This window comes from Dipodomys merriami, unplaced genomic scaffold (assembly GCF_024711535.1).
Source record: "Dipodomys merriami isolate MVZ:Mamm:240054 unplaced genomic scaffold, mDipMer1.0.p SCAF_2, whole genome shotgun sequence".
Classification (NCBI taxonomy): Eukaryota; Metazoa; Chordata; class Mammalia; order Rodentia; family Heteromyidae; genus Dipodomys; species Dipodomys merriami.
This window is the reverse complement of record NW_027203381.1, coordinates 60,632,950-60,657,644: the sequence shown is the minus strand read 5'-3', so window position 1 is coordinate 60,657,644 and position 24,695 is coordinate 60,632,950. Positions and strand designations below refer to the sequence as shown.

Here is a 24,695-nt window from a genome sequence, read left to right as displayed (position 1 = left end):
GCATGCAAGGCAAGCACTCTATCATTGAGCCACTTTCCCAGCCCTGATATTGCATCTTTTTAAAAGATGCTCTGGCCAGACTCACACCTGTAATCCTAGCTACTCAGGACAATGAGACCTGAGGATCACAGTTCAAATTCTGCCTAGGCCGGAAAGTCCGTAAAACTCATCTCCAATTAACCACCAGAAAGTTGGAAGTGGTTCTGTGGCTCAAGTGGTAAAGCACAAGCCTTGAGCAAAAAAGTTGAGGTAGAGAACAAGGGCTTGAATTCAAGCCCCAGTACCAGAAATTAATTAATTAATTAATTAATTAATGACTTGTCTTAGATCAGAAGGAACATAGTGAGCAAAATAAATACTTTCTAGATTTAATCTGAAAGCACAGCTGTCGTCTATTGCTCTCATGAATGCAGCCTGAGACTAGAATTTAGATGGGCTCTGGAGTTGTAGGCTATAAGACCTGAGAAAACACCCTTGTTATCTACTCAAGTGGGTGACTGCTGTAGAACAAAAGGCAGTAGTTTGGTTTCACACTTGTCATATTTGAGATTCTCGCTGACTTCCAAGGACACTTGTTCAGTAGATGGTTAACTAACTGTAGAGCTCAGGGGAAAGGTCTGGGATGGAGATACAAATCAAAGAGTGTTGGCATACAATAGACACATGAACAAATGTTCAACTTCTCTGGCCATAAAAGAAATGCAAATCAAAACAACATTGAGCTGGGCACAGGTGGCTCATGCCTGTAATCTTAGCTACTCAGGAGGCTGAGATCTGAGGATTGCAGTTCAAAGACAGCCCACGCAGGAAAGGCTGTGAAATTCTTATCTCCAACAAACCACCAGAAAACTGGAAGTGGCGCTGTGGCTCAAGTGGTAGAGCACTTGCCTTGAGCTGAAGAGCTGAAGGACAGCGATCAGGCCCAGAGTTCAAGTCCCATGACAGGCAAAAAAAAAAAAAAAATTGAGATTTCACCTCACCCGAGTTAGAATAGCTATAATCAAGAAATCTAATAACAACAGATGCTGGAGAGGATGTGGCCAGAAGGGAATCCTACTACACTGTTGGTGGGAGTATAAACTTGTCCAACTACTCTAGAAATCAGTATGGAGGTTCCTCAAAAGAGTTCCCCTATGATCCAGCAATCCCACTTCTGGGCATTTACACAAACAAGGCCATACTAAAGCTACCAGCACAACTATGTTTATCACAACTATGTTTATTCACCATAGCTAAGATATGGAACCAATCCAGATGCCCCTCAGTAGATGGGGATCAAAAAAATGTGGTATACACACACACACACACACACACACACACACACATATACATACAAAATGGAATTCTACTCTTCCATCAGAAAGAATGACACCACCCCATTTGTTAGGAAATGGAAAGACCTGGAAAAAATCATATAAAGTGAAGTAAGCCAGACCCAAAGAAATATAGGTCCCATGGTTTCCCTCATTTGCAATAATTAGTATACATCTAAGATAATTTTATCATGTAGGATAATTTTATCAGATGAGCAGAAAAGATCAAAAGCTATGTACATATGACCATATAAGATGATGCTAAGTGAAATGAACCCCAAGATATAGACAGAGGAGGTCTATCTTTGTTGTTGTTGTTTTTAATGTACTATGTGATTTTTTTTGTTTCATTTGTATGTTCTTCCCCCTATGGTATATCCCCTGTTGTCACTCTATTTGATTTTGGTACCCTGCATCTTATACATACATTTGTCTAATTTGGGGAAAGGAAGGGGAATAACAAAATGCTGAAACAAGGACACAGGATGACCCATTGCAACAATGAGAGCCACAAGACAGTATATTGGAAATTAACCTTACAACTTCGAGAGGGCAAGGAGGAGTTGGGGAGGTGGGGAGGGAAGGGGTAGTGAGAAAACAACCAAGGAAGGGGTAACAATGCTCAACAGGAAATGTACTTACTACCTTACTCATGTAACTGCAACCCCTTTGTACAGCATCTTTACAATAAAATAAAATAGAGTGTTGGCATATGGATGGAAGGTGATCACCAGGAACTGAGGAGACAAGAAGGGAGCGAAAGCCAAAGACTATTGCCTGGGATACCCCAGAGTTGACAAGAGGAGATGAGCAAATAAAAGACACTTAGAGGGACAGAGCACAGAGAGCCAGGAGTGTAATGATGCTATGGGAGCAGAGAAGAAACTTTTCCAAGGGGGTTGGAATGCATATATGTATGAGTCCCATGCTGCTGGCCAGTCAAGACAAGGACTGAGGTTTAACTTGATGATCATAAGTTATTAGTGAGACTGACAAGTGCACTGATAGGACAAAAAGATTCGACAGATCAAATTTCAGTAGGAAAGAGAGAGGAGGAATGGCAAGAAGCAAGTGCAGAAAGCTCTTTCCAGAAATAGAGAAATGAGGCAGTGACTAGAAGTGCAGAAGAAATTAGAAGCCAAGTGGATTGGGTCTTGAAGGCTGAACTGTCACTAATGGAACTAGTGCCCTTATGAAAGAGATCTCAGAGAGCTAGCTAGACTTCTCACTAAGTGTAGACAGGGAAAGAAGCTGCCATCTGTGAACTAGGAAGGGGCCTCTCAGCAGACAGGGAATCAGTCAACACCCTGATCAAGGATTTCTCCACATCTAGAACTGTGAGCAATAGAATGCTGGGGGGGGGGGGGGTTGGTTTGGTTTTAGGAGGTTTTTTTGGTTGCTCCGTTTATGGTTTTCTGTTACAGCAGCCTGGGTGGGCTAAGAGAAAAGGCTCAGATCTCTTGCCTCCTTGAGACAGAAACAGTTCTCATCAAATTGCTATTATTTTCTCACTTGGTAGAGCACTAGCCAATGGACAAAACCATCAGGTACTAAGTATGAGTCCTGGTATCAGATAAAAAGAAAGAAAGAGAGAAAGAGAGAAAGAGAGAAAGAGAAAGAAAGAAAGAAAGAAAGAAAGAAAGAAAGAAAGAAAGAAAGAAAGAAAGAAAGAAAGAAAGAAAGAAAGAAAGAAAGAAAGGAAGGAAGGAAGGAAGGAAGGAAGGAAGGAAGGAAGGAGAGAAAGAAAGAAAGAAGAACGAAAGTCAAAGCTTATTATGTGCACACATGTGCACATGTGCGCACACACACACACACACACACACACACACACACACACACACACTCCACTAACCAAACATTGTTAGTGTTTGAAAAATGGAAAGGAGAGAGGGTATGGAAATATAGTGGAAGGAGGAAGTGTGTTCGAGTACACTATACACGTCTATAGAGCACAAAACCCCTCTCATATTATTAATATATCTAAACCAAAAGTAAAATTTTTAAAAGAATGGAAAAGGATGTGTGAGAGGTTTAAAGAGAAAAAAAAATAGCATGGAACAGTCACCTGGCTTAGAGAGAATGACGGTGACAGTTAACCATCTCTGCCCATTGAAATAGACTGCAAAGCCTTTAAAAACCAAACCAAACCAGGCACCGGTGGTTCATGCCTGTCCTCCTAGCTACTCAGGAGGCTGAGATCTGAGGATTGTGGCTCAAAGACAACTTGAGCGGGAAAGTCCCTGTGAGACTCGTATCTCCAACTAACCACTCAAAAACTGAAATTGATACTGTGGCTCAAAGTGGTAAAGCACTACCCTTGAGCAAAAGAGCTTAGGGACAGTGCCTAGGCCCTGAGTTCAAGCCCCAAAACTGACAAAAACAAAACAAACAAAAAACAAAAAAACCCTAATGCCAAGGTCCACCATACAAAGTCTTTGAATTAGTTTGAATTCAAGCAGCAGCATGCTAATAGCAATAGGGTGAAGAACCACTGAACCAAGAAAATGGCACAAGATGGCCTGATGCCAATGTCCCTGAGCTATGACCATTTTCTAGAATGGGACCAGCAGGGTGGGACTATACTTTTCTAGACCAGCACTCAGCTTTGTCCAGCAACTTGATAACATAACAGTTCTTAAGACAATGTTTTTTAATTCAAACAATTTGCTGTGTGTACATTTCCCTAGGCCTTGAAGTCATCTGCAAATAACTAAAACTTTGAATCACAAAGAGGTTTTCTCTGGCTCTTGACTCTCCAACACACTTACCTGTCATCTTTCTGCCTACTTTCTGTCCCATCTAATAAGTTCTGTGCCATTTTATGAAGCTCCTTCAGTCTATGTTACCCTGCCTTAGCAATTCCTGTTTGCCGATCAGTTCCAACCAGGAATAGATGAAGCCCAGGAGACTAGGGCCTAGATCCCCATGATGCTTTGTGATGACAAATCCACCTCAACACACTCGGCCCCAGTGAAGGCTGACCGGATGCCTGTGCATCTCTGCATCTGTGCAGGCCCATCAACATGCTGAAAAATGGCTGCAGGTTCTATCCCTGACTCAGACGGAGTGGGCTCAGATGCCAGCAGGAATAGAAGCCCCACAGGGTCTCCTTGCCAGGTTAGCTGCTACTGTCAGCTGCTGCCTTCCCTGAGTTGTATGACATTCCTGTCTTGTCCTGCTGTTCTCTCCCCATCCCAATTTGAACTGCCAGAAAAACTCTTTATCCTTTAGAGCCCTTTGGAGGATCTCATTTGTTCTTTTTTGACCCTTCCTTAGAGGCAGGATTACCCGCTCCCTGATCCTGATTACCCTTGCTCTCTTAGCAAGTGTGTAACTGTTTATACTCCTGGACCCATTCCACATGCTTATATCTCCTGCTTGACTGACAGCTCTTCCATGTCTGTGTCTCATCTGTCTTTACATTCACAGTGCCTAATGGAGTTTGGCCCTTTAGGTTACCAATAACAGAATAACTGAGGAAGTTCATAGATCACATCTATAATCCCAGCTACTCAAGACGCAGATCAAGCAGATCATCGTTCATGGCCAGTGGGGTGAAAAGTTAGTAAAACCTAATATCAATAATCTGGTTGTGGTAGTGTGCTCCTGTTATCACAACTATGAGAGACATAAATAGGAAGATAATGCCACTTCTGGGCAAAAATAAGAGACCCTCTCTGAAAAATAACTACAGCAGAGGTTGATCAGCTAGCAGAGTTCCAGCCTCACATATGTGGGCCTCTCCGTTCAAAATCTAGTAGTGTCAAAAAGAAAGAAAAAGGCCATGTGCTTATGTCTGCAATCCTAGCTACTCAAGGGGCTGAGATCTGAGGCTCAGGGTTTGAAGCCAGCCCTGGCAGGAAACTTGATGAGACTTTTATCATCAATTAATCATCAAAAAGCTGGACATGGAGTTGTGGCTCAAGTGGTAAAACACTAGCTTTGAAAGCAGCAGTTCAGGGACAGTGTTCAAGCCCTGAGTTGAAGCCCCAGGACTAGCAAGAAGGAAAGAAAGAAGGAAGGAAGAAGGAAGAAAGGAAGGAAGGAAGATAGGAAGGAGAGAAAGAAAGAGAGAGGGGGGGGAAGGAAGGAGGGAGGGAGGGAGAGAAGGAGAGAGGGAGAGAAAGAGACATTCTGAGATAAAATAGTTATCATTTGCTGACCACAATCATGTACCCAGCCATAGATGAAACACTGTATATAGTGTGACATAGAAATGATTAATGTAGATGAAGGTGAGCAGTAAGGAGCAGAGAAGTTAACTTCTCAAGTTCACACAGCTGCGAAGTGGTACATTTAGAATTCAAACCCAATTCTGTCTGGTTGAAAATCTTGTAACTTGTTCCAAAGGAGAGGGACTCTCTGAAGAAGGTGCACCAGCAGACAGTGCTCACTGTCTCTCACCTCTGCTATGAATCACCAGGAGACAGGGCAGGACTCTTCAAGTCCAGAATATTATCCTGGGAGAGGCCCTAGGTCATCTCCTGGCTTGTTCTTTCTCCTCCTCTGAACTTATAGCTCAGAATAAGGTGTTCATTGTGTAGCTTTAAAAAAGGATGCCGCCACAAGCCCTCTGGCAGGAAGCATCTTCTCCAGCTTTATCCCTAGGACTGTCATTAACCACCTCCAGCTCAGGCCCTGGGCCAACATCCTCCAAGCACCATTGACAAAAGCCAATCCTGCAGGCTGCAGCACACAGATAATGATGCAGCCTAGCTACCTTTGTCAGAGTTCCCCTGCTGTCTTTCTTCCTTCTCTCACCAGGGACCCAGGTTCCCAAAAGGACAATACAAAAGAGCAAGACCCCAAGCTTGGCTCCCCAGCAGGGTTCAGATCCAGGAGTCATCCTGGAGAATTTCTCACTCCCATCCCCTGCGCCCCAAAGCCTGAACTGGCAGGTAGAAAAACAATGTTTCAGTTGGTGCTGGAGACTCACACCAGTAATCCTAGTTACTCAAGAGGGTGAGAGCTGAGAATCATGGTTCAAGGTCAGACAGACAGGAAAGTCTGTGAGACCTTTATCTCCAATGAACCAGCAAAAAGCCAGAAGTGGAGCTTTGACTCAAATGCACCATCCTTGTGTGAAAAAAAACTAAAGGACCCTGAGTTCAAGCCCCAGTATCAATACACACACACACACACACACACACACACACACACACACACACACACACACACACTGTTTTATGGGCAAGAGGGTACAGTGCTATAGACAGCTGCATATAGCTCCTTTGACCTGTTCACACATCTTGACCTCATTTACAAAGCCTCTGATAATGGTTGTATGTGGATGGTTCTCAGAGAACAGATATGTGCCCTAGGAAGGCTGTAATTACTCCAGAACAAGCCACTATCCTGGGCCTGGGGCTGTACAGAGAATCCAATCATTATTCCTAATTCTCAGGAGGTCAAGGTCCAACACGGCTGAGCTCCTATGATGGACAGTGTAGTGCGTGTGATCAGGGTATTCTCTTTCCTCTGTAGAACATAGATTTCATGGGGTTCATCTTGCACGGAGGCTGTCTAGAGCTGTGGCTGAGCTAAATGGCCTCTTAGTCTCATAGCAGACAGGCCAGTGCATAAGGAAGAGTGGACCCCTTCAGCAAATTAGATCTTCTAATCTTCTGGATCTTTGTAACAATCCCACACACACACACACACACACACACACACACACACACACACACACACACACACACACACACACACACACACACTTACTTCCAGAGCACACCAGGCCCCATCCCAGACCCTAAAACAACCCTTCCTGGAGCAAATGTGGCTGCAATCTGGCTATTCTCCAACCTAGATTCATTTTGTCAGCAGGGCCCACCTTATTATTATTTTCTAAATTAATCCTTCTGCAGGTTAAGATTGCCATCCAAGTAACTGACAGCCCATCCTTCCTGTCCCTTCCCAGACTATCAGTCTCTCCCAGACATGCCTGGCAGCTCCAGATTTCTCCCTGTAGCCTGATGCCTCTGGATGCCCTCCTCCACCCTTGACAAGATGTTGACAGCCAGACCAGCCAACTCCCCAGCCCAGACATTCCCCAGCAACCAGGAAAGCAGAAGCATCTCTCTCTCACCAGTCAGGGGCAGAGCCAACCCTGGCTGGCGCTCACCCTCTCTACTGCCTCCCACCACAGCCCTAGGCTACTTATCTGAGTCACAGAAAACAGTATCTTGCCTGTTGACTAAGTTGTTTGTCTCAACACTGCAGGGACCATGTCTGTGACTGTAAGAGAGTTCTCTTAAACACCTGTGAATACTTGGACACATGAACACTCTCAAAAGGTCACAGGATGCATCAGCAATAATAAACCCTTTTGTGTAGCCCAGCATGGTGTTTTATATGCCTGGGAGGCTGAGACATAAGAATCACAAGTTTAAGATCAACTTGGATTATATTGCAAGACTTTGTTTAAAAAAAAAATAGATAAACATATGAGAACATTCTTCTGAATGGCTCTTCTGTCCTTTCTCATCTGTCGTATCTATGATATAATTTGAACATAAAATGTCCTCTGAAGCCAGGCACTGGTGGCAAACATCTGTAATCCCAGCTACAGCTATGCAGGAGGTATGATAGGAAGATTGTGGTTTGAAGTCAGCTCCGGCAGGAAAGTCCATGAAATTTTTCTCTCCAATTAACCACCAAAAACCTGGAAGTGGAGCTGTGGCTCAAAGTGGTAAGAGCAGTTGCCTTGAGCAGAAAAGTTCAGGGACAGTGTATAGGCCCTGAGTTCAAGCCCTACTATCAACAAAAACAAATGAACAAACAGACTTCCTCTGAGTTTCAGTAGAAACATACCCCCTTTTATGGATCCTCAAATCTGGATGAGAATTTCAGTTCTTTTATTATCTAAAATTTTGCCTATAAAATTTATTCTAAAAATTTCTTTTCTTTTTGTTGGTTATGGGGCTTGAACTCTGGGCCTGAACGCTGTCCCTCAGCTCTTCAGCTCAAGGCTAGTGCTCTATCACTTGAGCTACAGTGCCACTTCCAATCTAAAATTTTCATTTTAAAGATGAATATTTTATGCAAACACTTATGAAATACATATTTACTTATGTTTACTTATGTTTGTTGGTCAAATATTTATCTAGAAAATATTATTTTAGTTGGGCACCAGTGGCTTATGCCTGTAATTCTAGATACTCAGGAGGCCAAGACCTGAGAATAGAGGTACAAACCCAGCCTGGGCAGAAAAGTCTGTGAGACTCCAATTATTATTCAAGTATTAAAAGTATGAGTCTTGATCGAAAAAGCTAAGGGATAGGGCCCGGCCCTGAGTTCAAGCCCAAGTACTAACACCAAATAAATAAATAAATAAATAAATAAATGTTTTATATGTGTGTGTGTGTGTGATTTTGTACTTATTTATCATGTTACATACTTTGCTTTAGAAATTAGCTAATTCAGGTCTTTGTGCCCTAAAAGTCAACACATTAGAAAAACCACAGGCTTTGGAACATACAAAAGTCAGGGATTTCAAATCAGTGTCATCCTGTGTGGGCAAATAATGAAAGAGCTTACCAGGAAGTGGAGCTGTGGCTCAAATGGTAGAGCACTAGCCTTTAGCAAAAAAGCAAAGGGAGAGTATGGGGCCCTGAGTTCAAGGCCCTGTACTGGCAAAAATAAAAATATAAATAAAATATAAAAACAAACAAACACCACCAACAATCTTACCATAAGATTTCTCACCAGCATTGCAATGATAACTTACACCTGCTATAAGGTTATTGGGTAGCTTAGAAACATCTATGTCCAGTACCTGTTATTTTGTGGGCACTGAAATGAACAGTAACCTCTCTCATACATTCTTTGCTGTCCAACCATAACAAATTACTCACGGTTACCCAGACATGCCACATACTTTCACTCCTCCACACTTGTATGATGCTGCCCTCTTGGCCAGGAATGTCCTTCCTCTCAGTCTCAACCTATCAAACCTTTCTCAGCCTTCAACATCCAGACCAAACTTCTCTGGGAGGTCTTCTTCATCAACTTCTGGACCCCAGCACTCAACTAGTCATCTGATTTATGACATATTCTGTTCTGCCTACAGGAAAGTGCTTACATAACTGACTCCCAACCTCCCAAGGAAAAGCAATGTGCTATTTAACTATCTGTATCTCCACTCCTGAGCATTAGAACTTAGTGAGGCCTTGGTGGCCTTCATCAAAAGAGAATAGTCCATTATTTTTTAAATGTCCATCAACACAAAACTATATGAAGCTACAAAAAAATCATCCAATGTAATTTCATCTAGGAATAAAAAAAGGAATAGATTAGTATTGTTTTTCACACCTCTATATTTACATGTGGATAGAAATGTGGAGAATAGAAGGCTGTGTGAAAGACAAGTGGAAATTGCTTTATAGCTACTTTTGAAAGTTATCATTTCAACACCCCAGTTACAGTGTGAAAGGGAAGTTGGCACTTTTACCTCCTCCACATCTTCCCCAGCTCTCTGTTTCTGGTAAATTCTTTTTACTTGATCGCTACATCTTTTAGTCTTATCTTTCCACCTCCTCTTAGTTTTGTTTCTTTATTTGAATGGAGTAGGAGTTCATCAAATAACCTTTAGTCATACCTTCCTACATGAGTTTGTTGATTAATTTCTCTCAGAGTTTTTGCATGTATGAGAATGTCTGCCTGAGTTCTACCTGCAGAGAAATTAATAGCGCCTAAGTCATTTGACCAATTGCCCCTCCCCAACAACTTGCAAACATCTTTACTCAATGTCTTTCCTATGCTGCAAGTCTGAGGCCACCATGAGTTTTTCCACTGTGACAAAGAAACAGACAAATTGCCTCCCAAATCCCTATTTCCCTTTCAGATCATGTGACATACAGCAAGGGCTGTTCTCAGTTCCATGACAGCAAGGTACATCCTCATGACTGAGTTTTGACCAGTGGCCACCGAGTAAAAGTGATTCCTCAATTGCAATTCTAGAAGGTCACCTTTGCCCAACCTTCAGATCTCTGATTTAATCTTTTTTCCCTCAGCATATGATATGATGTACCTCAAGTTTTCTTTCTCTGCCACCAACTTAGTTTTCAATGGATTCAATCTAAGCTCCTTACTAAAGAAAAGTGTGTGTGTGTGTGTGTGTGTGTGTGTGTGTGTGTGTGTGTGTGTGTGTGGTGTGTGTGTGTGTTGCTGCTGCTGCTGCTAAGAATTAAGCCCAGGGCCCTCACACATGCTAGGCAAGTTCTCTACCACTGAGCTATACCTCCAGCCCCTCTATTAGCTTAGTGGGAGGTAGACACGGACATAGTTATTATAGCCTTATGTGATATATATCATCATTTAAGTATGCACAGGAAACCAGGTGCCCATGGCTCACACCTGCAATTCTACCTAACTCGGAGGCTGAGATCTGAGGATCTCAGCTTGGGCAGGAAAGTCTGTGAAATGGTGTGGTTGAAGTGATAGAACACTTAGCCTTGAGAAAAAAAAATCTCAGGGACAGTGCCCAGGTCCTGAGTTCAAACCTCAGGACTGGTGTGCATACACACACACACACACACACACACACACACACACACACACACACACACACACACACAGTATGTACAGGGATGGGGAAAAAAGTACAAGTTTGAGAAAGCATCTGGAAGAAGTGGTGTTTGAACTGGACCTTAGAAGGTAGCAGCTATCACTTCCTTGGAGAGGGACATTTGGGGGAAAGCTAATAGAGGGGCTGAAGGTGCCCTCAATTATTTTCTTTGGCTCTGTAATTGCACTTTTTTTTTTTTTTTTTTTGCCGGTCATGGGGCCTAAACTCTGGGCCTAGGCACTGTCTCTCAGCTCTTCAGCTCAAGGCTAACGCTCTACCACTTGAGCCACAGCGCCACTTCCGGCTTTTTCTGTTTATGTGGTGCTGAGGAATCGAACCCAGGACCTCATGCATGCAAGGCAAGCACTCTACCACTGAGCCACCTTCCCAGCCCCTGCACATTTTATTTTATTCTATTGTTTCACTGCCCTGTCTTTGAGCTCTCAATTTATTGGTCTTCAATAAACTTCACTTTGAATGAATATTCCATACTGTCTCTCCCACCCAAAAGCCTAACTCCAGTGCAGAAATTATCTTGGTGTTGAACACAAAGGCTAAAAATGTCCCATTCACCATTAGGTAAAACAGAATAATCTTGCTCTTAAATTCTGCTCATCTTTAAAGCACAGCTCATAAGCCAATTTGCCCCTACTCTCATTCAAAGCCCCAAAAAGCTTCTCTGAAGTTTCACAGATAACACCTAGGCTCTCAAATGAACCAGGAACATTTTAGAAAGGAGATAAATCTTCTCCCCTGTCACACTTTGAAGATTTCTGATCTACTGGGTGAGCAAATAAAAGGATAAAAATTAGAGCCAAAAATCAGGAGAGGTCACTACCATCCGGCTCTCCATTCCCAATGCAGCCAAAATATGAGTAACATTAAATGTCAGGTAAAAGGAAAGATTTGGCCCTTAAGAGACTACAAGGGCCACATTCTGCCCAGCACAGGCAGGAAAGTCTATGAGACTCCTATCTCCAACTAGCCACCAAAAAAAAAAAAAACAGAAGTAGATCGTAGCTCAGGTTGTAGAGCACCAGCCCATAAAGCAAACAAAGCTTAGGGTCAGTGCTAGGCCCTGAGTTCAAGCCTCAGTACTGGCACATTAAAAAAAGAAAGAAAAGAGAGATAGATTACAAAAGAGGAAACAGCCTGTGAGCTAACAAGCCAGACATTCCCAGCATGCCCCTGCTGGCCCTCAAGTGAAAAGCTGATTGAACATGGGCTCAGAGGCACTAAGGTCCATATTCAAGTCCAAGAACCGCAGGTCACTCAACTATCTGCCTTTGAGCAAGTCACCACATGCCCTACAGCCTATTAAACTGAGATAATAATACTGGCCACGTAGAGAAGTGATGAAATCATATTTGATAAGGTATAGAGCTACACTTCCTACCTCATGTGATCAATTAGTCACCCCGCTAGTGTTTCCTCCACACATTGGATAAGTCTCTTCTCTCCCTCAAACCTCTGCTGTAGCAGCCCTTCCCCCAATTGCCCTTCTCCAAGAAAGTGACAGTCCAGCTCAAACATCACATTTTCCAGAGCACTTTCTCAAACTAGTTATACCTTTGTTCCCATCCCTGTACATATTGTGTGTGTGTGTGTGCATGCGTGCAGGTGAGCACACATGTGCACCAGTCCTGGGGCTTGAACTCAGGGCCTGGGCACTGTCCCTGAGCTTTTTTTTGCTCAAGGCTAAGTGCTCTACCACTTCAGCCACACCACTTCTAGATTCAGTTAACTGGAGAGTAAGAGTCTCACAGACTTTCCTACCCGGGCTGATTTAGAACCATGATCCTCAGATCTCAGACTCCTAAGTAGGCAGAATTACAGCATGAGCCACAGGTGCCTAGCTTCCTGTGCATACTTAAATCATAATAGGTATCACATAAGGCTGTAATAACTATGTGCATGTCTACCTCCCACTAAGCTCTGGAAAAAAAAAAAAAGAAAACCGGGGGGATTATTTGTGTCTACATTCTAAAAGTCAGCTTCATGCTTGGCCTGTAGAAGGCACTCAAGGTTTGTTAAATGCAGGAACTCAGAGAATATAGGGTGTATGTGAGAAGTTTGTCCCCCACTAGCATGCTAGTTACACTGAATATGTGTGTGAATAAATATCTATAAGGTAGTTTCCTTAAGTGAGTCATCCCAATGTCTAGTATATAGTAAGCACTCAATAAATATTTAATGAACACATTGGTGTTGAATATAGTCTACAAAAGAAGAGATTGTTTAAGAGCTTAGGAGCACAGCTGCAAGATAAACCCTCAACAATGCTGATATTGAGTTTCATTCACAAGCTTCAAGGCATTGAGGAGAACTGAGCCGTGGTAAGCACCAGTCTATGGCCATGCTCACTAACAGGTGCGTTTAGTTCCAGTCATATAACCAGATAATATCACAAGTAGATAGCACAGATTTAAAAGGGCAAGAAAAAACAGCAAAGCCAGCTGTGACACAAAGAACTCTGACCAAAAAGGGAAATTATATACTGGATTAGAGAGTCACATTACTTACACATGACTATCCCCATAAATTCTTTCAGTGGTCTTAGGAAATAGGAGAAAGTCTTGTAAGGAGAAATTATCCAGTTACATCTCCATGAATTGACAGAACTAAGCATTACTCAGGCCCCAAAGATGGGGAATAGTAGCAGTGAACAGACATGTATCATGATTCAGGGAAAGAGGTTGCCAAAGCTGCTCCATTCCCAACTGCACCCTTAGTAGCTGTGGATGTGTAGGCAAATCTCAACCTTCTCTGAAGCTCAGTCTTCTCATGTGCAAAATTATGCTCATGATTCCAGATACCACTCATGCTTGGGATAAAAGAATACGTATAGTGACTAATCAGAATCAGGCACAAAGCAAAAGCCAGAAGATAGTAACCTTAGCCATGTTTCTCTCATCAAACTCAACTAAGACAAGGAAAAAGGGACAGGGTGAGAACAGCCCAGAGGAGCTTCAAGAAGTTTCAGACAGGGGGCTGGGAAGGTGGCGCAGTGGTAGAGCGCTTGCCTTGCATGCATGAGGCCCTGGGTTCGATTCCTCAGCACCACATAAGCAAAAAGAAAAAAGCCGGAAGTGGCGTTGTGGCTCAAGTGGTAGAGTGCTAGCCTTGAGCTGAAGAGCTGAGGGACAGTGCCCAGGCCCAGAGTTCAGGCCCCACGACCGGACCCAAAAAATAAATAAATAAATAAAAATTAAATAAATAAATAAAAATTCACAATCATGCTCCAGGGACACGTAGTTCTTTTCCATTTGCCAGATTTCCTGGTCCTTCAAGATACAGGTAATATGTTTAATCCTGATGAATCTAAGACAGCTGAAGCCAAGGACAGAATAGGAGAGGGTTGCCAAGATCCAAAGGAAACAATGTTAAGACTCTTCTCGAGGAATCCACTACAAGTCACCTTTTCTGATCAGGTGCAAACTGCTCAGGTCACACTGTCCACAGTTTGTCAGCTACCTCTAGTCCTACTTTGCATCTTTCTACTTCTTGCTCCATAGCCCTGGATTCTCAACATTAAAGGGAGCCAGCTCCACTACAATATAAGAGTCCTCTGCTTTCACCTTTTGCTTGTGCATTCCCATGACAGGGAATCTAGTGCCTTTAGCATAGCTTGTTCCATGAGTAGACAGTTCTGACTTCTTCCCTGTTTGCCTTCCACATACCCATAGTGGGGGATCCAATCCACAGTAGCCACTCAGTGTGACACTAAGCCTTCTTTCACATGAAGTCGCCTCTTATTTTTATCACTTTTTAAAAATCTATTCTCTTTTAAATCTCCTTTCTGGTTTGTTTGTTTGTTTTGTTTTTGGTGTCTTGAACTCAGGAACTAGGAACTATCCCTCGGCTTTTTTTTTCTTTTTTTTTTTTTTTTTTTGCTTAAGGCTAGTGTTCTCCTACGTGAGCCACAACTCCACTTAGCTGCAGGTAAGTCTCACCCATGCTGACTTCAAACTGTGCTCCTCAGCGCTCAGTCTCCAGAGTAGCTAGAAGTATAGGGCTTGTTTTTATCTCTTATTTTTGTCAGCTACAGAGACCTGATCTCCACATTTATTCATCTCTAAGACATCATGTCCTAAAACCCTGTCTTCCAGATAGATCACTTTGGAGTAGGATTTGTTTTATCACTGGGTAGGACCCAGGGAAGCTAGACAGTCCATCCAGCTATGAAAACTCTGACAGAGCAAAATGGGACATTCGTTCCCCTAGAGTCTGAGGACAACGGCTTCACTTCTCCCCCACTGAAGTGCTGGTTCTGTCACAAGGTCCCCAGTTCTGACCTTTGGAACAGAATCAAACAGGAAAGACCCAGCAAGAGGGAAGAGGGGATGTCAAAGCTCAGATTTTGCACTTGAAGTTAAGGGCATCCAACGCGACAGGCTTGCTCCAAAAATAACCTTTCATCCACACACTCAGCTTCTTGGTAGTTTCCTGGGAACCAACCCTTCATCTAGCATTCTCTCAATTCCCTGGGCATAATCTCTGTTGCCATTCCAAGAGCTTGCTGGACCAGCTTCTTTTTACCATGTAAATGTAATGGAAATTGATGTTTATCATCAACATTCCATATGTTCTAAGCCTAAAAATGCTTAGAAGTATATTCTTATGAAGATAGATAAATGTCCACCAACAGAAGATTGATTAAATAAATACATGCACAATATTAATTACAGCACAAATATGAAAATATTTACACACTCATACAGAAAGACCTCCCCTAGGTCAAGTGAAAAAAGACCAGTTTATAAAGTGGCAGATATCATGTAATCTATTTAGTAAGTTTGTAAAATATATTTGCATCTGACCATGAACCAATATATAAATGCAGACAGAAGCTGCTAGAAGGGACTCCTCAAACTGTATACCAGAGTCACTTTACAGAGAAGCAGAATGGAAACACCATTAGGTAAGAGGGTAAATTTTTTCATTCTTGAACATGTTAATACAATTTCCTTGATATTTTCCTTAATTGCTCCCTAGGTTCTATTTCTAGATATCTGAATTTGTCCATAATATATTTACTTCCTTGGAGAGAAGCCTCTACTTTTCATGTATCGTTCATCTGATGATATCAAAGCTGGAAGGGGCTGAGGAGAATGGATAGCTGAGTCCAGAGGTGGCATCTCTAGGGTGGCATGCAGATGTCACACAGCAGAGTTCAATGTGCATCACAGAACTCAATGCACTATTATGGCTACACCGATGAAGTGATGAAGAGCAGGGCTATAGTTCAGCCACAGTTCTTATGTGTGTGTACGTATGCGTGTGTGCACAGGCATGCCCGCACACGTGTACTGTCACAAAAGGTTGACCTCAGGGCCTCTTGATCTCTTTTGGCCTTTTCGCTCAAGGTGGGCACTCAAGCATTTGAGCCACACCTCTACTTCTGACTTTTTGCTCATTAATTGGAGATAAGAGTCTTATGGACTTTTCTGCTCAGGCTGTTTTTGAACCATGGTCCTCAGATCTCAGCTTCCTGAGTAGCTAGGATTACAGGGGTGAATTACCAGCACCTGGCTAAGCCACAAATTTTGATCATTGCTGAAGCTATGATCCTGACTTTGTTGTACCATGCTTTCTACTTCTGTATGTCTGAATTTTTCCATGACATGTGATAATACTGTCCAATTTTCTGGCTGGCTATCAACAACCAGAGAGCACACGTCACAGCCCAGGCCTTGAAATACCGATAAGTTCCAATTAATTGAGAAGAGAGCTTGGATTTCATTATTAAATCAGATCCTCTCCTCTTTAGAGTTAGAAATTCCTACTTGTATATAAAAATGAGTTAAGGAAATCAATACTCATCAAAGTCAGAAGTGGAAAGGGAAGCCTATCTCTTCCCATGAACGAAAGGGGTCTGGAGATGGGCCTGTTACTCAAGGCCAGGCTATGTCTTTCTCTGGCATTCTGCACTCAACCACAGAGCAGAGGCAAAGGACTAAGGGGAGGGAGAGGAAGGGGGCGAGGAATAAACAGAGGATTTGCAAACCCAGGGTGCTGAGTATATGTGTGCACCTGCAGCCACCACTGCTTAAACAGGAATTGCTGAGCTGTCAGCAGCACTTCCCAAGTGCATCCTGACAATTCCAGGCCATTGGTCTGCACCTTCATCTATGGAAACTCTGCCTCTCAGGAAGGCAGGCAAGGATCAAGTCAGCTCTAAATGAGAGTCATTGGTCACATTCAATATTTACTCCATTTTTTACTATTTAAGGGAACTTGGGTGGGGGGAAAGTGTAAGAGGGTGAATAATATATTGTATCTGTGAATGAAGATAGTGATACGAAACTCACTGAAAGCTATTACAATAGGGATAGTGGGAATGGGGAAAGTGAAAGAAGGTGAGGAGCTCAATATGATTGAAATAGTGTGTGTGTATGTGTGAAATCCAGTGGTGAAACTCCTTTAAACTATCAGCATACAGTAAAAAATAAATAAAAATGAATGACTGGAATGTAAAACAGGTCCTGGGGGGGGGGCACTGAGAACACTACTGAGAGGGGCAAAGCAAACTGAGAGAGTAAAGAATGGCACATAAAATCAAAATACTTCCTGTGTGTGTGTGAAAGTGAAGCAAGGAAGCTTGTTGAGACTGGCTTGGGAGGGAGGAAGAAAGATGAGGAAGAGAGCTTGCCAGAATCATAGCACTTACAAGGGTCTCTGGGCTTTACAGCCAGCATCCACTCTATCCTTGAGACACGTCAAGGCCCCCTTTCTTAATACCCCAATGGTTCTTCTCCCACCTCTCCATACATGTTAAGGCCTCCTACCTTATTTAATTCCCCAATGGTTCTCTCTCTCTCACCACATACACACACACACACACACACACACACACACACACACACACACACACACACACAGAGGGAGTCCATAATAGCAACAGCAGAGACAGGCCCTGAGCCAACACAACTCAACGACTCAAAAATGCATCATGAGACTCGGAAATATTTATGGCTATTCTGATAAATTATCTGGGACTTGCTTCAAAGTACTATGGAGTTGAGAGAAGGGCTATATACTAACTATGAGTTTTGCTAATTGCTGAAACTAGATGATATGCTATGGCATTTATCGCATTCTCTACTTCTACATGTCTGAATTTTTTATAACAGGAAGAGATGTTAATGAATCATGCAAATGATTATCTTCTGTTTGTCATCTGGTAGTTTCCGTTTCATTTACCTTTCTCATACCTTCAACACACACACACACACACACACACACACACACACACACACACACACACACAGCCACAATAGGGACCTGTGATAACAACAAGATAACAACAACAAAATAAAATTTAGGACCAAAAGTTTCTGCATACCTGCCATGGACCTATGACATCAACTAATCCTTATGATTGCCCTGTGAGATGAGCTCTGATGCCCCATTTTACAGAGAGGAAAATGAAGCTTAATGCACTTATATATCTTGTCCACATCACAAGTCACAAGCAACATAACAAACAAGAAATTAAATCTTTAGTTGTTTATGCTCTTAATTTTTAAAATTTCCTCTCTATATAATACTTCTCTGTTTTAAGACATACATGTTATAACACTACATGTAGGAAATCTCTTAAACAATTATACCTGCTATAATGTGACCCAAGAACCAACTTTAAGCCTATCCTATGAAAATTCTGAAAAATGAACAATTTGTTTGCCAGTGCATTAAGCACAATGCCAATTGTAAGCAGAAAAACTTAGGAGTAGATTGACTGACCAACAATGGCACATGTCCAGGAGCTCTGCCACTGCCTACTCCAGCTTTGAGAACTTGTCCCTCTTCTGTGATTGAACATCATATAACACTAGTCTCTTCTCACACATGCCTCCTCCTTTGGACTGTGAGCTTCTTAAAAGTTAAGCTTTGTGCCAGGTGCTGGTAGCACACATCTATAATCCTAACTACTCAGAGGTATGAGATCTGAAGAATCACAAAGCCAGCCCCAGCAATGAAGTCCTCAAAACTCTATCTCCAAGTACCCAGCAAAAAGCCAGGCTGGAGACAAGGCTCCAAATGATAGAATGAGCAAGCAACCCACTAATGTTTAAGTGACACCACTGGCAAAGAAGTTTAGCTTTGTTGCTCATCTTTATTTATAAAAGCATTTAAATATATGATGATGAGTAAAATAATAAATGACTCTGAAGTTGACCATTTAATATTTACAGAAAATGAAAATTGGGGCATTATGGTAAGTTGTTTTCTATTGGGGTTTTTTGTTTGTTTTTGTCATCATGGGCCTTGAACTCAGGGCCTGAGAACTATCCCTGAGCTCTTTTGTTCAAGTCTAGCACTATACTACTTTGAGGCCCAGCACTACTTCAAATGGTAAAAGTTTTTTTTAAACCTAAGGCAAGACTAGTACTCAAGGCCATACACACAGGGGTCTTCATTATCCACTGTTCTGCATTATCTGTGGACTTCTACAAAGCCTACAGCTGACATTTGAAGGCTTGAGATAGGGTCAGGAAAGACAGAAGGCGCCTTCCTTGACAGACCTTCACAGCTGTCTCTGAAGCACCAAAGTCATCAGATCCTATGGGACCAATGCCCTTGAAGATGTTGAGCAGCTGACATGAATGGCATGTCAGAAGGTGCAGCTTTACTGCAGGTGTAAGGTAGTATGTGTGTGTGTGTGTGTGTGAGTGAGAGAGAGAGAGAGAGAGAAAGAAAGAGAGAGAGAGAGAATGCATGTGTGTATCTATACACACAGAGGTTAAACTTGAAAGGCAATAGACATAACTGCACATACAGTATGTCCTTAACCAGTTAAAGAAAGAAATCCATTTTTATAGAGAGAGACTAGAAGAAAACTTGTCAAGTATTAACTGTGGCTGTATTTGGATAATGGAATTTTTTTTCATTTTGTTTTTCAATCTGTTTTTGTACTTTCCAAATTGTCTTCAGTGAAAATGCCTTATTTTCATAGTCAGAATACTAAGTGAATTTTGAATTACAATCTTGATTGTGAAGGCTAACTTTGCCCTTCTCATAATGACAGAAAATCACCCCACTATGATAATATGGCGAAGCCACCTATCAGCGTATAAAAAGTTCCATCTATGGGACTCAGAATGTCCATTCATAATTTTAAAATACATGCAGACAAGTACATAAACATCACATTTCCCTAGTTCAGGTCTTATCAAACAAACCATTGATATAGATCTGAGCAACAAACTGCTCCAGTGGTCAGGATTCTAAAGTTGCAGATGGACTACTTACTGCGAATTTCATAGTAATTGACTTTTTGTGGGTGGTCCTCAGGATTAAACTCAGAGCTCCTACTTGCTAGGCAAGGGCTCACCACTTGAACTACACCATTTTTTTTTTCTTTTTGTTTGTTCTTCAGTTAAAGTCTCATACTTTTTCCTGGGCCAGTCTAGAACCGCAATCCTATCTCTATCTCCCAAGTAGCTAAGACCACAGGTGTGAACCACCACATTCAGCTACTTGTTGTTTTTATTTTTATTTTTTTATTTAAGATAGGATCTCCCTAATTTTTGACCTGACTCTCTTCAAACCATGATCCTCCCATCTCTACCTACTGAGTAGTTAGGAACGCAAGTATGAGTCACTGTGACTATATGTTAGTTTGGGGAGCAAGGCGGGGGGGGGGGGGAGAAGAGAAGGGGCGGGTTAAGTGCAACCATGTCCTCATATTTTGAAGGTCACATTATCTTTGAAATCTTCCACTTTACTCTCCACTCTCTCATTTACCACCAGCTCTTGCTTTTACTCATAAAGAGAAAGGGACCCTCCATGGGTCAATATTGAGACAAATGAGGTATTTTGGGAGAGCAATTTCTGAGAGGGGTCCCAAAGGTAATGTGAGCAATAGTGGAGGAGTTAGGTTGGAACTTTCTGAAAAATTGTAAACCTTTTAGAGCAATGAATGGATTTATTTATTTTTTGTAATCCAAGGCTGAAGACAAGACCCTCTCTATTTTTCCTATCTGTATGTCAGTAAAGTCAGTAAATAGGAGATGGATGAATAGAATGATTTGAAATTACATTCATTTAGGTGTGGAAGTTCTAGCCTTACTTTTTGTTTGTTTCTCATTGGATCTATTTGCAAGTCACTATAAAGCTCCCTTTACTGTTTAGCAGTTATATACAGCTCTTTGTGATGCAGGAGGGGCTCCTATGCTAAACATAAGGACTTACCCAATTGGGTTTATCTGCCACCACCATTCTCTACTATTGGGAAGCACCAGTACCTGCCAAATACATGCATATGCTGCATGACAAATGTCCCCAACAACTTCTAGAGATTCGTTACACATCATTCCCCTCACATTATACACTGAAAGAGTGATTCCAAAATAACACGGGAAGGAGACCTGACTCTGAGATCTGAGCACCTTTTACTGGCTAGGAAAACCCATGCTGAGACTGACTGAGAAGGTGGGATTCTCACTCTGTAAAGAAGAAAAGTGGACCCCAGGAGGTTCCGGAGCATGAACAAATAAGTGGATTCTCTCCCTTCTGACTTCTCACTGCCCTTTGCTTACTAAGTATATTCAAAGCAGCTCCCTAACTGGAGATGCATGAAGTAGAGAATTGAGGGACCCAGAACAAGAGCAAAGTGAAGAAAACCGATTTTCAATGACAACTATCATTCTCCTCACCATACCTACCACTGGGATCCATGACTTGGTTTAATAATCAAACCCTTTTAAATCCTTAAGGAATTCATTCTCTGACTTCAAGGGTGTTGTTATAACGACCATCATAACTTTGACTTTCCTCTGGGGTACCAACAGCAATTTGTTTGATGCAACAGTTTGTCTTTCATGCAAAAAAAAAAAAAAGTGCTAAAAAGTAGATTGTGTGGTACTGTGCATCACTGGGCAAACAATTTCTCTTTTCCAGGCCTTAATTTTCCCACCTGGAAAATTAAAAGGCCTAGGGCTGCCTGACTGTTCCTAAAATTTCTTGGAGGGTTTGCATCCTGAGCAGCAAGGAGGGAAAGGCCCTTTTCCATGGCAAGTGGAACTATGGTGAAAGTGAAAGCCCTGGAAATGCTAAGGAAAGAAACAAGTGTAGCTGGCCAGGAGATAACAGGGGATGCGATAAACCACAAACATACTTCAACGGTTGTTTTTTGGTTTTCCAGCTTCTTCTCTGCCAGCGACAAAAATAAGCAGCTTCTTCCGTGGGACGCGTACAAAAATAAATAAAATCAATGAAAACAATGCTTTGTTCTCCCAAGAGGAGCGCAGGAGCTGCCAGCTATAAGAGACACTTTCCTCCCAGCAGCATTGATGTCAACAGCCCCTAACTTGTGCCCAAACAAAAGCCTCTTGGCAAAGAGATGAGAGGCAAAACATCTAAGTCTCCAGAGCTGGCCCTGTTCCAGTCGAGGGGGAATCTGAGGGGAATCTAGGGGGAAAGGGGGCAGCCAGGGGAGACAAAATAACTACCCTTCGGAAAGGCCAGGAGCAGAAGGAATTGCTCAATTTTATCTTTTCTCAACACAATCAAGAACTCTTGGAAGGGAACGTGGAAGGGTGCAGCTTTCAGTTTGAATTACTTTCTTTGTTTAATTCTATTCTGCCTAAGGCCACTGCCTTTTAAGCCAACCACAGAATTCTGGGTTCTACCATCGCCGGCCGCCAGGGCGGTGCAGAGTGGCGGCCTCCGAGGCCAAGTAGCCCAACGCTAGATCGCAGCTTCCCAGCTGTATAAAAAGAAGAAAAGAAAAGAAAAACGGAAGAAGTTTCGCTAGCTGTTTTCTACTCCCCACTGTAAGAGTGGTACAGGGCTGGAGGTGGTCCTGTTCCCGGTTGGTCTCCAGCAGCCCGTCCGCCCCGCGCTGCGCCTCCAGTCCCGGGGCCAGGCTGTCACTCCCACAGCCCAACTGACTCACTCCAACAACCATCGTCCAAAAGCCCTTCCCCAACCCACCGCTACTAAGCGAGATCTCACCATGTCAAATCGGCCAAGCCGAACTGAGCACCGAACAGGCAAAACAAACCAGAGGCCTCTCTTTCCGGTCCCTGAATTTCTTGCAAATGATAGAGCTGAAAATCGTCCTACGTCCTCACCCAAAACCAGAGGCTTTGTCCGGCTTTGCTGTGAAAACGGAGTAAATCAAAAGGAGGCGGTGACACCTGGGGTGTCCAGGCGCCCAGCGCAGGCGGATGTTTAAATCTGACTGCTCTTTCTGCAGGCTAGGGAGGCGCTGGAGGTTTCCCGACAGAAGCAGTGTCAGGAGTTTGGGGACAATGGGGGTGCCGGGCATGGTCTCTCTCTTTTTGTTTTTTTTGGGTTTTTTTTGTTTTTTTTGCAAGGAGGCCCATAGATCCTTAGTTCAACCCCTATCTCTAGGAAACCTCTGTGGAGTGGAAGCGAGTAGTTGACCACTTAATCCACTTCACCAACAAATGCACCCTGGAACAGACTCAGTCCCGGGTAATCTTTGTGTGGTGGGGGGGGGGGGGGGGAGGGTGGCTGTTTTCTTTTTCCCTTTTTAACCCTGATGCCCAAGTGGTAGCTTTTAAACCTCTCTCGCCCTCCTCCTGCAAGGGGGCGCCCCCGGCGTCCCTCCCTCCCGCGCACAGGAGACAATAGCGGGGTCCCGCAAGGCAGCTCGCCCCGGCTGGCTCACCTGGGCAGGGCGCACGTGCGTTTGTTGTAGTAACGTCTGCGCTCCCTCTTCTCTTCACCCACCTCAGTTTCCCGACCTGGAAACCCAGTAAGCCCAGATCTGAAGGAACCCGGACTCTCCAGGTGGTCGCCCACCTCACAATACAGGCTGAGCCGTGGAGAAGCGAGTTCCCTCGGGGCGGTGCACACGTGGGTTTGTTGTGGGTCCGCAGGTTCGGGAAGCTCGGTGGGGGTGAGGGCGGGGGGGGGGGAGGCCAGGTCTGAGCAAATGCACAATCCCTCCCTCCCTTTCCAAGCACCAGCAGCAGCAGCAGCCAAAGACAACGGGCTCCGCGGCAAAGGCAGCGGACGCCGCGCTGAGGACACTAGCTGCGCCCTGAGCGCGCGGCGGGCCCCCCTTCCAGGCATCGATCGGCCCCCGGGGTGGGGGTCCGGGGACCCGGCCGCGCCGCCTCCCCCACCGCACCCCCTACTCACTTGCAGCGCTCCCAAGCCGGGAAGGCTACGGCTGCTCCGCCCGCTCGGCACCCACGCCGGCCAGCAGCTTCTCCCTTTGTTAGCGCCGGGCAGTGCCCCCGGCGTCTCCCCAGCCGGACGCTGCCCGGGACTCCCCGGCCCCCAGGTGTCTCCAGACTCCGCACTCGGCGGGGGTGGGAGAGCCCGGGACTGGAGCTCCAGAGGGAACCCCAGGAGGAAAGGAGCCCGCTGGGGAAGAGGAGAGGGGCAGGGGATGCGGGGTGGAGGGGACCGGGGAAGGAGGGAAGAGCCACGCAGCAGAGGGGCGGGGAGGAAGCGTGCAGCCTCCGTTATGCAAATAGAGTCGCGAACACTAACTAGGTAGGTCTCCGGGCCACACCGCACCCCAAAGCATCCTGGCCCCTCTGGGGGTCGCTAGCGAGCAGGCTCAGGGTTTAGCAGGGACTCTTGTCTTCACCCACAGGGAGCTGAGCAGAGGGAGATCAGTGGTGTGTGTAGCGAGGAACACACACACACACACACACACACACACACACACACACACACACACACACACACAGATGCCTCCTCGTGTTCAGCAAGGTTAATTTCAGTGTTATCTGACTTTTCCTCCTAACTAGCTGGCCTGCCCTTGTCTTTGCTACCGACTTGACAGTGTTACCCTCAAGCAAGTCACGTAAGGCCTCTCTGAAAAC

The 24,695-nt window shown here is 43.9% G+C and overlaps 1 protein-coding gene across 2 annotated transcripts in view; it reads right to left on the bottom strand.

The window, feature by feature from the left end:
• The window catches only part of St6gal1 (ST6 beta-galactoside alpha-2,6-sialyltransferase 1), a 128,567-nt gene extending 104,317 nt beyond the window's left edge, over positions 1–24,250 (bottom strand). Inside the window, exons 1-2 of one of the 2 annotated variants that reach the window (XM_070029792.1) lie at positions 24,001–24,250; positions 23,525–23,600 (exon numbers count right to left, since the gene is read on the bottom strand). The gene's annotated coding sequence lies outside the window, so the exon portion shown is untranslated. The remainder of the gene's footprint in view (positions 1–23,524; positions 23,601–24,000) is intronic. The other variant, XM_070029793.1, reaches the window with a different exon arrangement.
• Between the last annotated feature and the right edge of the window lie 445 nt (positions 24,251–24,695).